The sequence below is a fragment of the Corvus hawaiiensis genome, chromosome 1, assembly GCF_020740725.1.
Source record: "Corvus hawaiiensis isolate bCorHaw1 chromosome 1, bCorHaw1.pri.cur, whole genome shotgun sequence".
Taxonomy (NCBI): domain Eukaryota; kingdom Metazoa; phylum Chordata; class Aves; order Passeriformes; family Corvidae; genus Corvus; species Corvus hawaiiensis.
The window spans coordinates 64,520,481-64,538,619 of record NC_063213.1 but is presented as its reverse complement, the minus strand read 5'-3'; the positions used below and the strand labels follow the sequence as shown (position 1 = coordinate 64,538,619).

Here is an 18,139-nt window from a genome sequence, read left to right as displayed (position 1 = left end):
CTTTTTTCTTCTTTTTTTGATTTTTTTTAACACAGATTAAGTCATTCTTTTGAAAAGGATCATAACTTTCTTTGCTTAAGATTCATGAATATAAAGATAGAATATTTTCAGACAACGTTAATTCCTTTAATGCCCTACAGGAATCAACCTCTGCAAACGTATTGCCTAAAAATACAGTGTTGGATGAGAGGCTGGACATGAGCTGGCAGTGTGTGCTTCCAGCCCAGGAAGCTGATTGAATTCTGGGCTGTATCAAAAGCAGTGTGGCCAGCAGGGTGAGAGAGAGGATTCTGCCCCTCTGCTCTGCTCTGGTGAGGACGCACCTGCAGTGCTGCCTCCAGCTCTGGGGTCTCCAGCACAGGCAGGACATGGACCTCTTGGAGTGAGTCCAGAGGAGGTCACCATGTTGTTTAGAGGGATGGAGCATCTCTCCTATGAGGAAAGACTGACAGAATTGGGATTGTTCGGCCTGGAAAAGAGAACTGTGGCCTTTCAGTACATGAAGGGAGTCTATGAGAAAAATTGAGAGAGATTACTTACAAGAGCAGGTACTGACAGGTGGAATGGTTTCAGACCAAGAGTGTAGGTTTACATTAGATATGATGAAGAAATCATATACTATGAGGGTGGTGAGGCACTGGAACAGGTTGCCCAGAGAAGTTGCAAATGCCCCATTGCTGGAAGTGTTCAAGGCCAGGCTGGATGGGCTTTGAGCAACCTGATCTAGTGGAAGATGTCCCTGCCCATGGCAGGGGGGTTGGAATTAGTTGATCTTTAAGGTGCCTTCCAACCCAATCCATTCTATGGCTCTGTCATCATGACATGACTTGCTGTGGTGTGCAACTACCATGCTGATCTGTTGGGGAGAACTTTCACTCAGTGAAAATCCTGAATCTTGCAATCTACCACTTTCCTCTTCCAGGTATCCCAGCTCTTAACTCTAGTCCTTTCTTGGGAGATATTCTAAGAGATAGAAAAGACATCACTGCACCCATCCAGACGCTTACACAGGCACTTCACTGCACCAGTGCAGGAGGAGTGTTCCACTGCATGCTACAAGTGCAGCATCAAATGTGAGGAGGGAAGAGAACAATGGGAGAGCAGGGCTCTGCCTGCAGCATGGCTGCAGGCTGCCCACAGCTTGGTTATCACTGACAGACAATTGCACCTTAGATACACTGAGTAAGTTTTATGCTGGTCAGTCTCCCCAGACAGGATGTTTCTGAGCATTAAGAAAATATTCTATTCAGTTGCCTATGTGGTTAGAAAGATATTTGAAAGGATAGACTCAGCAGCCTTTTGCTGTTGATGTGCAATAGCACAACACATGACAGGATTCAATTTCTAGTGCACAAACCTGCATATCATTTCCCCACAAGCACACCTTTGAATGCCATCCTTTTGCAATAGCCCCTTTGCAGACTTATCCCATCTTCTATTCTTTTCTTCACTACTACTTTGATTCTTCAGCTCTGGCTCAGATCAGCTTTCCACACAGTACATGATCCAGACAGACGCCTTCTCTTGTTCTTACTTTCCAAACCCAGGGATTTTGTCTAGTTCAACACACTTCTCTTCCCTCTTCTGTTTCTTTTGCAGTTTAGAGCCAGGCTTCTTTCTGTTCCTTCACACTTACTGCACTTGCTGTAAACACCTTCTCATCTGTAACCTGCCATCTGAAACAGATTGCCTCTTTCTCTCTGCTTCATCAATTCATTCTCTTTTCAAATCTCAGTCACAAGCATAGATTTTCTCACTATGCTGTATCTTTTAATTTTTTTTTATTGTGTTATCAGCTTTATGCCTGAATGCCTTAATTAGCTCACTGTAGAATGTCTTTACACAAAGACTTTGTGTAATTTATAGTCCTCTGTATCTGTGAGGGACATTTCAGGCCATATTATTTATGACACTTTCTGTAAATAATGCACAATAGTAATCCTGTGGTCTGCCAATAAATCAGTCTTACCTATAACAAAGTTATGAAGTGAAAAGAAAGACTGTATATCATGACTGTACAACAGAACTAATGAATAAACTGCTTTAAAGCATACCAGATTAGTTTGCCTTTTTTAAAATACTTGGATCATTTGAAGGGTAGAACTCATTTCATATAAAAGCAAGATATTTTTACCAAGTTAAATGAGTAAGACTTGTGAAATTATTATAAGGGCTCTCTGATTAATTTCATGAGCTACTGGTAAATTTACTGTAGGTGCAACTCCAATTCCTACTGAACACCTGACAGCCTCACAAGTGATGTCTTTGCAGAGACAATCAAAGGACAAAAAGCAAATTACAATCCAAAACTAATGATGGAAAAGATCAGTCGCATCCCTTAGGAAGCCACTGGTCCTTGCTGCAAACTGACAAATTCATGGTCAATCCCAATATGCCAGCAAATTCCACAGACAATAAAAGTACCATGCCAGAAACAGTGTACACACTGTTTTTGCCCACACTCAGATTGACATGAGAATAGAATTTTTCTCACTAGTTTCTGAATTAATTAATCCAATTTAATTTTTTCACAGAAAGCTTAAGAATTACAAAAATTTTGGATAACTGCATTTATATTGTACTGGATTTAATCATGCCTGTAGCGTAGTAACTGATAAACTAAGTACTACTGTTCTAGGTCATACTCCCTGGCAGTAATCTTTCAGGAATACATTCTCAGAGAAGGAAGCAGGAGAGTGAAGATAAGAAAATCAAAGCAGGAAAAAAAAGAAACCAGGGCACAGCACACTTAATGGAGACAATAAGGTCAGACAGCTGAGCAAAAAACAGGGAAAATGAAAAGCAGACATCAATGTATGTGCAGTGTGGAGAAATGATAGGCAAGAGAAGAAAACCTATCAGGTCCTGAAGACTACTGTAAATGTTTCTCAAAATGAAAGAAAATAATCCCTATTCACCTTGCTTTAGATAAATGAGATAGATATGATTTAGACAATGCTTTTAGACAGGCTTTTTAGAAATGCTTTAGACATTAGACAATGTCTAAAGGACATTACACAAAAGTGATACGCGTATTTATTTTTCTTCCAATCTCAGTTTACCATATCACCCATTGCTGTGGTTGACACATGAATGACATGAGTCTGTGACAGAAAATAGCTTCTCTACTAACTTTTGGTCAACAACCTGAAAATGTGAGAGGCCCTATTTTATGAATACATTCCTACACACCGCCTTTCTCTCTATTGGATAACAATGATGTCTTTCTTATAACACAAAAATTTTAAAGGAATTTAAAAAATGGTTTGCTACCCAGTTTAGTCGGGTAACAGAGTCTCAGAGTCACAAAATGGGCTGGGTTGGAAGGGACCTTAAAGACCATCTAGTTCCAAGTCCCCTGCTATGGGCAGAAACACTTTCTACTAGACCAGGTTGCTCAGCAGTACATACAATGTCAGAGTTTCTATCAAATACGTAACACACATTACCATCACATAAAGTCTGTCTTTTCATGTTATGTTCTTTTCAGACAGAAAATAACTATGCATTTAGCAGTGTTTCATACCACATAGCTCAAAGCACACACAGGGCTGGATACAGCAAAATCACCTGCAGCTGTGGGCTGACAGAAAGAGCCTGTGACTGTGGGAAAAATCTATTCGGCAACTGACAAAAACCTGTCTTATCTTGTTTTGCTCATTTTCTTCTAAAGACAATATTTACTGTCATAGAAATGCAGAAGAATTATGTTTCTACAATCTGCAAGTGAACAAGACTTGAGGAAAGAGGGAGAGGAGTATGGCTCACACAGCGTGAGAAAGCAGCTCCCTGTCTTTGGGTGCTCGAGGAAGGAGAGCAGGGCAAGTTTGAAGGCTCCCAAAGAACAGGAGCTGTTCCAGCCAGTGCCTTGCGAGGCAACTGTCTGGCTGAGTTAGGAGCCACAGCTCTGTCCTTATCATCAAATTTGAGCCCACTTTTTTCTGCTCATTAGAAAAAATGACAATGTGTACAGACATCAATCACCGAGCACTGGTAAATAAGTAAAAGTGGGGAAATTCTGTTCCGCAGAAAGTGAAATTCTCTGTCTCTCCATTGTCTTCCCAAGCAGTTATTCCTCAGGATCCAATTCCTAAGTCCTTTTCTAAAAAGCCATTTCAATCATGAATTTTCCACCCTTAAATGAGGTAACCTCCCTGACCCTTTCTCACAGCTTTCTTTCACGGTGATTCTTGGCCATCTAAAATATGAACCTCAAAAACTGTTTTCCCTGTAGCAATAGCCCATATTTTGTCTACTCTCACTTAAATAATTAATCTTCAAGGCCTGAGAAACTCTCTGATGGCTTTCTGTAGAGCATATGAATTTATACTGGCATTCCCAGTCTACATCAGTAAAGGTGAAGCTGTAATGCATGCAATTAATGCTTAGTATACAAAATGGAGTCTGTAATTTAACACAGCTTTGAATAGCAAAGATAATTCACATTTGTAGATCATGGTTTTCTGCGATGCCACAGAAACTTTGAGGCAAAGTTATGCAGTTTTGTCAGAGTCCGTACCAGAAATGTACATAGAACCTATACCATGTGATTTCACTTTCATTTTTTATTTTCATAGGAATTATGTGTATTCACCGGGAGCATCTTTACCCTGAAGTCTTTTCTTTTATAGAAGAAAGACTAAGATACTGATTTAACAAGGTTTAACAAGGATCTGTGCATGTTTGCATACATAATTAAGTACAGAACAAGTCTTCTAGATGAGGACTCTCTATTAGCACTTGCAAAATGCCCACCACATGTTTCTAGTGCTTGCGCTTGGTTTTAAAGTTCTCTTAATTCACTGACATCAATTACCATTTCCAGGGACACAATTTTTAATACATGTGCTCAAAAGAATAATTTTTGCTTGCCATTTCAGTTCTATTCTCCCATCTACTCCCACACTTGCTCCCAGAGACACATGATTCCACATCTCTGCTGGGAGAGCTGTGGCTCACAGAGAGTATTGATCAACATGGCACTATGGACACTGACAAATATGGACTTTTTCATGTCTGAAGAGCTCAACAGAAAGACAGCCATTCCACTATGCAGGATAATCTCTACTGAAGACCTAGCAAGCTCACTTTTTATCATTCACACCATCGTGTTTTTCTTCTGCTTGCAAATTTATCATATTATAACACAATACATCACATGCCAGAAGGCATTTCAGAGTAGTTTGATTTATTTGGATGAAATACATGTTCATGAAGAGAGCTGGAACTCTTTAGAAAGGAACTTGTTTTTCATTACTTTGTTTTCAGAAGACAAAACAATTAAGTGATTGTTGAATCCTGCAGGCACACTATATGTTTTAGACTTTCCCAGTTTTTGGAACTTATAAAAATCCAATGGCCAGAGAGGCTGGAAAACAGTGATATGCTTTCCTTTCACAATTCTTCCACCCTTCAGAATGGTTCTAAATATATTTTAGCTTAGGGAAAGTTGTTGGTTATGGACTACTTTTTGCAAGCACTATCTTCATCTGATTTCCATGTTGTGAATGGCATGTGAAATGCAAACTTTCTCTCCACCACCTTATGGCAGGGGCTAAAACAGGATAGAAGAATAGGAAAGCAAGCATATGAACAAAGATGGTAGGGATTTTCCACTCAGAAAGACAAACATGTTAGAGGACATCAGCCCTCGGTCCTCCAAATAAACACCCATCAACACAATCAGGAAGTCAAAAATAAAGAATGCAAACAATCTCATAATATTTAGACCAGAAGGTACTTTTGAAAAGTCATTGCACTTCCTCAGATCTTTTATTGGCTGAGAATTTTCTACTTTACTATTTCTAACTATTTGTGCTAGGGTCATGGGAATGCATGAATGCAGAGCGGATGGATGCATTAAAGCACACTCCTAATGGAATGGGGGAAGAGAGCGGTGAAACAAGAGTAAGGAGAAATAAGAATACCATGATCCTATTCCTGAAGCAGTGGGTTATACCAAGTGCATGTATCTATGCATGTTATACAATCCCAAGTTCCTAGGCACTGGAGAGTATCAGGAAGATTCTTTAATACTCTTCCAAAATGGTACAGTATCCCACCTTTTCAGCACATACCTTCAGACTATCTATCTCAGCCTAACAGTTTCTCAGAAACAGAGAGAGGAGGGGTGGAAAAAGTCTGCAGCACAAAAATGAAATTCTGGAAGTAGTACTATTACTGAGATAAAGGGATGGAAACATAATGTAAACAAACAATTTGTAAGAGTTTTGAAAACAAGCTCCCATCTGTTCTAGGCACAAAAAAATGCTACAGAAGGGCCTATAATTTACAGCATAAATGGTACTACTGTTACTCAATTTAACAGGAGAGGGAAAACTGCTATTCATGTCAAACACCATAGCATTATATAAATGATCCACACAGAGCAGTAAAATTGAGACGCAGAAATAAGATGGTATGATTTATTTCACAAGGAAGCCAGGGGCAGAAGCCCACATATACTGGTATGCCTGATACACTTTGCTCCATGGTAAATAAATAATAATAATTCCCCAAATTCTTCACATCTTCTGGGGAAAAGGAAAAAAAAAGAACTTCCAAATATCTGGTATTTGGTCAATAATCCAAATTCACTCTCTAGCAGCTGCTGTGATTTACTATGTTTCACTCCAAAACCAAAATGGCAAATAGGGCTGTTTGGGAACACAGGTCTCTTCCAGCAGTAGTGTGATTGGTGTGGCATTTGCAACTGCATTTACATGATTTGGGAGCACAAGTCCTCTTCAAAGTCATGGCACAGACAAAAGAAATTAATCCACCATCACAGATGCAGGGGTTTTTTTCTAAGTGGATTGGTGGAATTACAGACATCAGAAAGTCATTCTGCTCTGCTAGTTGAGAGGAAAGAACATTTTCCAGTTCTTCAGCAGAAATCACTTGCTGAAGTCACTAGGATGAAATGGGTCTTACCCTTAGGAAACTACACCGCCTACAGGGATGTGCATTTGGCCTGTTTTGTAGAGATGCATATTTTCCTGCAATTACCAGGGAAGAGGAAAGAAAGGGAGGCTTTGATGTACTGGGAAGAACCACAAATATTATCGACTGATTTGCTGAATAAAGATTCATATTATACCTTAAAAATATTAATTTTTCTTTCTTTATAAAACAATTATTTTTGTCCCAATGCAGCTGTTACAATTTTCCTATTGATCAGATTACTGTTAAATTTAACAAGTTTGCCCAAAGAATATTCCCTGTGGGATTATACAAAAATCTTCAAAAGGCACAAAAGGCATTTGCACAGGTAGAAAAATTGGAAATGGTTGCAACTAGAATAAAATACTTCCCCATCAATGACAAGCAATGGTTTTGCAGCAATAGGGCTCATCTGGTAGGACTGAGGTTTAATTTGGTACCATCTCCATGCTGCCAAAAGTTACAAGTCAGAGCTACAAAATTCATTACTTTAAAAAGAGACATTTTCTCCTGTGTTTCAAGGAAGCAATTGGAACTGCTTCCACAGAGCTGAGGGGGTTTTTGTAAGTATTTAAAAGATTTTTTTTTCTTGCATCATACCTCTGTAGTGACACTCTCCACCACATGCTAGAAATGGCACAGGCTGCCAGGAAAGTTGTGGGCTCTCCCTCCTTGGAGATATTCAAAATCCACAAGGATATGGTTCTGTGCAAGTGGCTCTATGTAACCCTGCTTGAGTGGGGATGCTGGACCAGATTTCCCTGACCTTAACCATTTTGTGATTCTATATTTATCTCTCACCAGGAAAGGCTGGTACTAGCTTTGTCTCCACAGGTGATGTTCACTCACACCAGAAGACTCTTTATTATGACAGTGCCATATACAAGACTTTCAACTTCTTAATTATTTCAGTCTCCAAGTGTACCATCATTACAGCAGAGCACATTTGAATCATCGGCTTTCTCAATAAAGTGACAATGTGCTTTCAGAACCTTACATATTTTGACACATGTTGCTTCTGATCCTAATGTGCAAGAATTTGTTGAAACACAAATACTGCTGGAGTTTCATTAGGTTGCTATATTTCATCTTAAATTATGTCACTTTACAGAGACACCTATTGCAATGAACAATAATACATGTGACTGGTTTCGCTAAGTACCAGTCACCGGACAAATACAAATTCCTAGAGGATGCTTTCACCATAACAAACTTTTTATTGTTTAACAGTAGATTGTCACTGACAGTAACAGGCTGCTGATAACTGCCTGTTAAATCTTTTGACAGACAGGATACAGACACAGCTGCTGAGTGCTGGACAACTTCATGTGTGACATCTAATTCCTGGAAGTTACTGCAGCAGCATGTTTCTGCCACCACATATATACACACACATACTGTGTGTAGGATAGGAAGATGCCTGAGATAACTCATTATATGAGACCAAAATTCAAGTCAGACTTAAAAAGTTCCTTTGAAAGCACTCTGAAATACACTTGCTGAAGTCATTAGGATGAAATAGGTCTTACCCTTAGGAAACCACACTGACTGCAGGGATGTGCATGTGGTTTGTTTCATGGTTTAGAAGGGTCAGAGAAAACAGGTGAGGAAACTGGCTTATAAAGGGTGATGCATAAGGGAAAATATTTGGAATGACCACGGGATAGTAGTACTGGAGAAGCCAGGTGATCCCTCCCTGTTCTGAGCAGGGAGGATGGGGAAGGTGCCTGGAGTAGCCTCCACTCACAGGACAGATGCAGGACACTGGGAAGAGGAGGTATGAGAGGACATAGCTCAAACTCTGACTGAGGTGTCAGCAAAGTGGCCAAAAGCCGCCATGAGTAACCACTGGCAACCTTACCAATCGAAACTGCAACATGCACAATTCACAGCATGCAAGCACATGACTCTTAAAGACCATCCCATATTACTAAGAAACACAAGAATTTCTGAAAGACATTACTGCTATATCAAGTAATGATACTAGATACTCCTTTCAATAGAAGAAGCCATTTCTCCCAGGTTTCTTGACATTGATAAACAATCACCTGACTGTGAAATGGCCAGTGCAGTCCCAGTGCTCTCTTATCAGCAGCAGGAAGTTCATGTGCTAGACTAAGGAAAAAACTGATTTACAGAAACAGTGATATCACAGAATCAAAATAGCAGTTAGAGAATAGACCAGGGAAAATTAGGTGCAAATATTTCTCCATTGTTCCTTTCTTCTAAGAACAAAACAAGACAAATTCTTTATCAGAAGACATGTAAGGCCTTATTTAATAGGCCATGGTGATGACATCAACAAAGTGTACTAATATATATATTTAATGTGTGTATTAATATACATTAATATATAATTTATATATAAATATATATAATGTATAAGTTACTACACCTGCACAGATGAGAATTTGAATACTCAAATATTTATGTATTTGTTTAAATTATCTTTGACCCCCTCATATTGTCAGATTGGTTAAGTTGACATAAATGAAAGATAACTCACTACTGTGCAATCTGGCCACAGATACTGTCTAGGCAATAAAGAAGAGCAGTACTCATTTTCATCAAGAGATTTTTTAGATCATATTAACTGAAAACACAACAATTGTTTTACCACAAACAAAAAGTAGAGGTAAAGCAAAAACCACATAGAAAGAATTATTCTGTATTACAGCTCTATCCTAAAACTTCAGCACTTTGGTGCAGTATTTACTATATATCTCTTATGGTTTCTACAACATAAAGCAGTTGTATTTGGAGGCAGTCCCTAGCTTCAAGGCCTGATTCTCCTCTCTGTGAAATTAGAAGTACCTCAGTTGAAAGAAAAATCAGTCACATAAAACCTGAATCTAAATTATATTAAAACCTTGGAGCTATGCTCTTGGCTCCCCTAAAAGGAACATAGAAATGCACGCTCAGATTCCTCCAAGCATATCAGAAACACTACTTAGGTTACATGGCAAACAAATTACACTGACGATAAGACCCACAAGATCCTGGAAATTTTATTGCTGCAGACCTTAGTCTCTGGGGAAAAAGCCCAGAGAATTCAACTGACACATACTTAAAAAAAAATAAACTCAGTATTTTATGCTGTGTGTGCAGAAAAGGAAGTGAAGCTGATGGCGTGAAAAAAACAAGTGCAATATCTCATAACAAGGGAGTTTCTTATTATTACAGCCAGAAGGAAAAGGCTATTATGTGTGGGCATTTAAGATACAAGCAAGCACAGCATCAGAGGGAGATCATATGGCAAGGTGATTGTGATATTACCCTAAAAGAACTTCACAACACAATCTGTCGCCATGACAAAAGGGTTCAATGAACTGCTTGATCACAGAAAATAATAAAAGAACCTGCATCTGGACAAAACAATCCTTGTTGTAATTCACAGAAACAGCATCTAGGAACAAATGGAGCAAACTGGAAAAAAATGCAGTCCTGTATTTGCATTCCCTTCAGCCAGCTGATATTTTTGTGATACAGTTCCACTGGCAAAGTAATACTGGGACGCTGTTACTGCACTACCCACCTTAGAACACATGGCTGCACTTTTGCCACTACACTGCTGCTCATAAGCCCTTTTCCTCATAAATCTAGTATGAAGAGGCTAAAACACGACACATTAGCAAACAGTAAGGTGCAGCAGGAGCAGACCTAAACAGCCAAGTGAGACCTGACACCCTGCAGTATGCGCATCTGGGGGCCACTCCTCTAGTTTATCTATAATCTTGTTCCAAGGGCCAATGCTCACTGGTGGCTGGAATAACTTGCAATCTTTATGTACAGTCTCAAATTTGACCCAGAAATCATAGACAGGATTTGGGTTTCATCTCCGTTAATCCCAGCCAATGTGGGAAAATTTTGTAGTTTTGCTCCTTTGTTGATAAGGCCAGAAAATGATACAACCAAATGGAGCATTCAAACCAGAACCAGAAACAAACATAAACAACCTCTCAATAAAGCAGCCCACTTTAATGCCATTTTTCTCTCTGGAATGAGGTGTGATATTATAATGTGCCACTTAGTTTAGAATAATATATAGCTAATATCCTTCAGGAATACATACAACCATGTGATGTTTGATCACAGTAACATGGTGATACTTCGTGATGCTACAGAGATTATCAGTTATGCATTTATGAGATCTCTCCATTCCTGTCATTAAGGAGATACCCAATGCCTGACCTTAAAAGTTCCTTTTCTAAGTGGTGAATTCGTGTCTCTACTATGCCTTGAGTTGGCCTAATTATTCTTAATTAATTCTTGCCTCAATCCTGTTGTTAAACGGAGTGGGTATTTGCAGAAACTTTATTTCGTGCTGATTTTAAGGAGAGAAAGCAAAAACATTAGAAAGACTCTTAAAATAAGGTTTCCAGCTTAGATAAGTAGCTTCTGGTAGTTCAGCTAACTGCATTTTAACATCTTCCTTTTGACGCTTGACAAAGTAATGAGGATCTTGTTTAGTTCTAGGGCAAAATTTTACTTTTGTCATTGACACCTAAAGAGAACTTCAGAACCGGGTCGTTAATACAATTCCGCAGTTGTGGGGAAAACACATCCATATCGTCCCCTGCAGCACAAAGCCAAACTTTGAAAAAGCTGCCCTAACAGGCACTTCAGTAAAGGCTTGTATGTTGAGAGTTGGCTTTTCCTCCATTTTCTGGTGACTCAGAAGGACTGTCTGAGACAGACATACAGACATACAGTGTCTGAAGATGATTGTACACCAGGTGGGAAGCATTTTCTAGAACCCAAAGCCAGGTTATCCATTTAAAACTGTAACTGTTAGATTACTGAGATTTATTTGTGTTTTCCAATTATGATGGGCAGAATAAAGAGTAATTCAATCTCTAAAATATTAACCACATTTAATTCCTTCAGGCAAGAACACAGTAATAACTGGCATTTCTTTTTTGTAGATTGTTATATTACTAATGCCTTCCAGTTATTTCACTCTAAGTTGAGACCATCCCCGTTATTAAATCACAGCCAGCATTCAAATTACCATTTGCATAAACTTTGCCTGCCTCTGGCAAGAAGACAGGAGAAATGCCTTTCACAAAATCATCAAACAAGTACTTTTCCAAAAATAAACTGAAGATTGCAGCCATTTTTTAGTTTCTGAAATAAATGCAGCTTTCAGCCAATGTATCAAATTATTAAATGTAGGGAAAACCTCAAAGAGCGCAAACTGCATTATAAATACAGTACTTGGTAAAGTGTTGTTAAAGGGCATTTGAATTGGCATGTTAAACTGAATAAAAATGCAACAACATCCGGACATAGGACTAATTCTTGTAAAGGTGTTCTCCAAGGACTGATGTAGGAAGTAAGTCAACGAAATTGCTGATCTCGATATTGCATTTTATTCTATCTCCATTTTTTGCTTCATGTTCAATATGCATTCTTGCCAGACTGATCTCATTCTTAAAATTATGAGTTGCAATGAGGGAAAAGAAAGGTAGAATTACAGTAAAACACTGTTTCAGTGTACATACCCTGATAAAAGAACTTTGGAAAGGAAATATAATAGCTGTGTTTTACCCCATATTTTCATCCCCATTCAACTCCTACATACTTTGTGCAGTATTTTACACCTCTCAAAAGCCAATGACATTTTTTCCCATTTCTCTTTTTGTTTCCCTATTACCTTTTAACAAGAAATACCTTTCACATAATAATAATAGTAAAAGCTCTTAGTTGTTCTGGACTAAAATAAAACATTGAAGTGCTTCTAGATTATTGAACATTTTCACAGGCAAGTGTCTAAACTGAAAAAACATACATTTCTCTGGATTTACACAGATATAATTGAGATGGGAAACAGATGCTGTTCTGTAACCAAAAGCCCAATTATGTCAATCAAATGTATCTTCAGGAAGTTAGAAAGCGACATAAAACTTGATCATCCTGCTAATATTAATATATAATTAGATAATAAGCCCCTACAGAGGGGAAGTAATTTAAAAAATTGTAGTGCTCACAGTATTGCATTTTAAAGATTAATGTCACTGATGAAAAGGTACACTTAACTGGGTTTTTTTGAATTTATATTTCACTACTGCTTTATTTTGTAGCAAGCTTAGTAATTAATTTAAAGATAAGTTCAGCAAAAGAAATCACAAGTCCATTATGTATATGAAGTCATTTGTCATCATGGATATTTTATGAGAATTTTGTGAAGCTGTAACTGATGGTGAAACTTTTACTTGGGCTAGGAAGAATTTTAAAAAGTAGCTCTATTTGATTTCATCAAATACATTTTACATACATGAAGAGATTACAAAACATCTTTAGTCTCTTGACTTTTCAAAGCTCTTTGACATATAATATTTTGTCAGAAAATTTTGACACAGAGTCAAAGCCAGCTGAATAGAATCAACTTAGGCAGAAAATGATGCATGGAATCTTAATCTATAAGAAAATCTGGACAATTTTGTAAACTGTAATAAAATAAAAGATGGAATAAACCCATGGAAATCAGGATTTGTATCTTATTACAAAGGAAACATATTTTTCTTGTAAAAAAAGAATAATCAGTTTTCAATGAACACTTTCAGGCTTTGGATGTAGTACTCTATCCCTCATAATATGGATATTAACATAACATGATTTAGCTCAATCAGTGGAGCTGCTATTCTTTAAAGATCACTGTGTGAATTCACAAGCTTCCACCAACAACAATTCTCTTGTCTAAAGAATTCTTCTAGGAGATTTGAACCATTTTTTCCAGTGATGCTGTGTTTGTTTCAAGAACTTTGCCCAACTCTAACAGTTGACAGAAAGGCTGGTGAAGTAGACACGAAATGGGAGACTAAAAAATACCAAAGCAGTCCAACATCTCTTCCCAGACTGACTCTACCATGGGCAGACTTCTTAATATTTACTCCTCTCTAAAAGATGTGCTATTATTTCCCTTCCTCCTTTTATGTCAAACACCTTGCAGTTTTGAAGACACACAGGATCTTTGGTGTTAAAGGCTCCAATATCAGGTTTGACAACTGCTTCTAGTGAACCTGGATAAATGAATGCACCTTCTAGAAAGAAATTAATTAAAACCAGGACACAATAATTGAAAAAAACCCTGGATTCAAGACTGAGATAGGGAGGAAGAGGTAGATAAAACAAAAGGAAGGACTCCCTAATACGCTGTCAATAGCAATATCATCTTCTCCAAAGCAGCTATAATACTGTGTTATGTCACAAATAGTCCACTGGTGTGAAGCCACACAAAAGTCATTTCTTTGGTGCATGAATTGTAGAAAAGCAAAAACCTGACCTAGCTCAAAATACTGTTAAAGATATAAAGCAACTCTGAAACTTCTGAACTTTGCAAAGAGGAGAATAACTTTGTAAGTATTATATTCTATAAACTTCCAGAAATTGCATGTGCTTTTAGTAGAATGAGAAAAAGATAGGTTTTTTCCCTAGAACAAGGCTTTGTTCTCACTATTTTAGCTTCATCCAATGCAACATAGCAATTGAATTGAAACAAACATTGACTTGGCAAACACTTGAAGTAAAATCAACTTGATAGCACATGTTCTTACTACTTTCCCCAACAAAAATTACAGCGTAGAAAAACTGCTTTCCTTAGGATTTGTGTGCACACAATGTAATGTTATGGCATAGAGAGATAACCAACTCAGAGGCGGAAGTAGCCATGTTAGAGCCTTCCGAATGCCCAGTGCCACTCAGGCCAATGCACTTCAGGAATATTCCCGTATTGTTCTCTGCCTATACTCTGGGAGAATACAGCAGCTCCTCAGAGCCAGGTCAGGCACTTCAGCCTCATGCTGTGCTGAGCAGGAAAGCTGTTTCACTACTTTAGCATTTTGTTTAAAGCTCTTCTTCCTGGTTGTTACTGTCATAGTCTCTTTGCAAGAGAATTCAGCAGGACATTGTATTTCTAATCTCTTTGTCAAAGAGTTCAGCAGGTTGTAATATTTCTAGTCCTTCTGTTTTGCAAGGCCAAAAGATCCAAGGAATTATTTTCAGCTTGGCTCAGTTCTCTCATTGCCATGTAAACCTACACAGCTGGGAATTCTGCATTGTAACTCACATATCCAGTGAAACACCACAAACACTGAAGTATTTCCATGAACTTGACTCCCTGTTCCTTTTTCAAAATAAATCTGTAAGGGACATTGAAATCTCACAAGAGAAAGAGACCTGATTCGCACCCATGCAGGTTAGAATATACCCAGCTGTCATTTTAAAACTCCTAAAATCCCTGTCATTTCAGATATTTTAAATTTTCATTGCTTTTTTCTATGGCTATGAAATGATAGTGTCCAATTTACAATAGGCTTCTAAAACTATTTTGCTTTACAATTGCTCTAGGGTAGAGCAAACATTAGTAGTCTAGATTAAACAAGTGGGTGGTGTCTATGTCTCCACAGAAACTTGAAAAAACATTATTGGTTTTTTGGAGTTGGGAAAATTGACCTAAAACATGAGGCAGAATAAACTCTGTATTAAAAGGCTAATCATTGCCTTGTTTATTCATGTAAAAATAGATCCTTTGAACTTTCTAAAAATATCCATGTGGGTAAAATTAAAAGTGAAAGAGTTCACAGCTTCTAGGACATATAATTTTATGAAATTTAGAGTGCTACTTTCAGTTTACCCTTGGTAGTTCCCCTCTCTCTCTGTGACTCCAACAAAGCAAGGAGGAAAAAAATACCTGATATGGAATACATGAGTCTAAAGAGCACTATTTACAATGACATGTGAAGAAAAGTGTACTAGCCAAACCTGAGCATGTTCTTGCACTGCCTAAATTTCAAGTTGGCAAACTCTCTGTGAAGGTTACTCTCTCAATATAATGGCCAAGATTTTGAAACACTGCTATACTTGCCTTTAAATCATGCTTATTCATGAGTTCAGAAAGGATGTATCATACAAAGAAAAAATAAACATTTATTTAGATGCTCTTCCAATCCCCAGATGAAGCTCTTTTTCAGGTCTTCTCCCAGTTTAACAGTGTTTATTTTGTCTGTGCCTAATATTTACTCTATGTCTGTGGATTTTCAAGTTTGTAATCCAGGAGTTGGACTTCAATGATCTTTGTGAGTCCCTTCCAACTCAGAATACTGCAGGATTCTATGATTCTACGATTCTAGTCAGAGATAAAATCACACTGCAGCCTTTGGCTCTCCACGGGACTAACAGAAAACCACTATAACTGCAAACTCTCGATCTCTCTGTTAACCTTATCTGAAACAGAAGGTATGTTTTATATTATTTTCCTTCTTATTCCTCTAATTGTTTATGGGACTGAACCATTCCTTTTGTTCTGTTTTATGAAGGCATTAATACCTGGATCATGGTCATGTTCTCTTTTCTGATCCTATCCTCTAGTCTAACACTTATCTGTACAAGTTCCTTCTCAGATGGAAATAGGAAACACTCTCAGGAAGTGTTGCAGTAGGGAATTTCAAAAGTCATATTCTTCACTAGAGGTTCTGCTCTGGATATTGTTATTGCTGTATAGTGCTGAATGGTTTGAAGAAGATCCTTTCTTTGTAATATCCTTAATTCACACACTTTATATTTTTCCCCTAATCTTGTTCTCTCTCTTCACTCTCATCTTCCTTCTTACAGTCCTCCTAGGACAATCTAACCTGGATGTTTAATTGAAAAATTCTCTTTGTCTTGTAAAACCATCATGTCATCTGCAGCCATACCTTGGCTTGTAGTAAATGTACTACTTCCTTCTCATCCTTTCTGTTTTCTATTTAGAGTGTGAGATCATCAGCTAAAAACTCTACTGTACAAGTTACCTTTGTACAATATCTGATAGAGTGGCCCTGCTCTGAACTCTCCACACTAATTGATATTTCAGTATCTACCTGCTAAGCCCACAAGAATCAACAGCCATACTGATAACATACTTGGGAGAGGAAAGCACTTTATGCTGTGCTCTTAGAATGGAGAGAGGCAAAGTCCCAGATATTCTCTTCTCTTTTCCACCAGTTCCTGAGTTTGTTTGCTTTGAGGCTGCTTTCTTGAAGCTACCTGAGCAGCCTTAACTTTAGCAGGTGGTGACAGATAAAACATGGAAATACATTATATTTCTGATTTCTTTGATCTGCTACCCTGAGATACAACCTTACCTTGTGGGGTCTGATATCATTAACCTCTCCCCAACCTGGGGCTGACAGTCTTTCCAAATTCTGCCTATTGAGAAGTCCACTGATCATGGAGTTTTACACGCTGTGTACTTGGTATCTTCCACTAAGCAAGTACAGCCATCTGTTTTAGTTCATCATAGTACCAGTCAGCCCTTCAAAACTTCATGGACAACTTTTTTTAACATTAAAATGCAAAGACCTCCACGCAGCGATAAGGAGGAAGAGAGAATAAATTAGGCAGTGCTTAGAATAGGAAAGACAGCAACCCTTAGATAGCTATAGATACTACATTCTCATTTGAATGTTAGCATGTTGCTAAGGAGATGGGCAGGAAGAGAACTTGCGAGGGATATCTACCTTAAGGAGCAGGGTGAAAGAAGTACGTTGCCAGCTTCCCATCAGCTAGACATCAGTTCAGAGCTGAGGACAACGTCCACTGTACAAGATGTTGCTCTTCATCCCAATCTTCAACTCAAAGCACCTGGGATACATTCTGGGAATCCTAAGTGAAAGAGACTGAAGATCTGGAACATAATCTCAATTTCACACATCAAGATATTAATGAAATGAAAAATTTTCTTCAGGTCACCCACCAGACCAGGAGATGCAGCAATGCTTTTCTTATTCAAATAAACCACCATATTGAAACAAATCTAAATAGTGGAAGCATTAAATACGTGCAGGATTTGATCCAGAGATTGCAGCCATAGAAGTGGAGCTGTACCACAGATATTCCACTGAGAGTCTCTCTTACTAGATTGTGATCCTGCTAGAGACAGAAATTAAAACCAAAAAGAAAGCAAATGGCAGCTAGAATATAAGCTGCTGAGCATTCCAAACTAATTTAATCTCTTGAAACACAGTTCTTTCAAAATAAAGATGTTTAGAAACAGCAGTTTAGCAGTTCTAAGCATGCTAGGGGCCATCACCAGCGAGATTCATCCTCTGGGGAATTAGAAATACTCATCTATGGTCCCTGCATTATAATCAGCCAATCTCGTTATGCCTTCCTGCTTTATAATTATAGATCTTATTAACAAAGATGAATTTAATGA

General features: G+C 38.1%; 1 long non-coding RNA gene across 1 annotated transcript in view; it reads right to left on the bottom strand.

The window, feature by feature from the left end:
* Positions 1–17,797, bottom strand: part of LOC125328178 — a 59,293-nt gene extending 41,496 nt beyond the window's left edge. The window contains exon 1 of the long non-coding RNA XR_007204583.1: positions 17,442–17,797. This is a non-coding gene — a long non-coding RNA (uncharacterized LOC125328178). The remainder of the gene's footprint in view (positions 1–17,441) is intronic.
* Between the last annotated feature and the right edge of the window lie 342 nt (positions 17,798–18,139).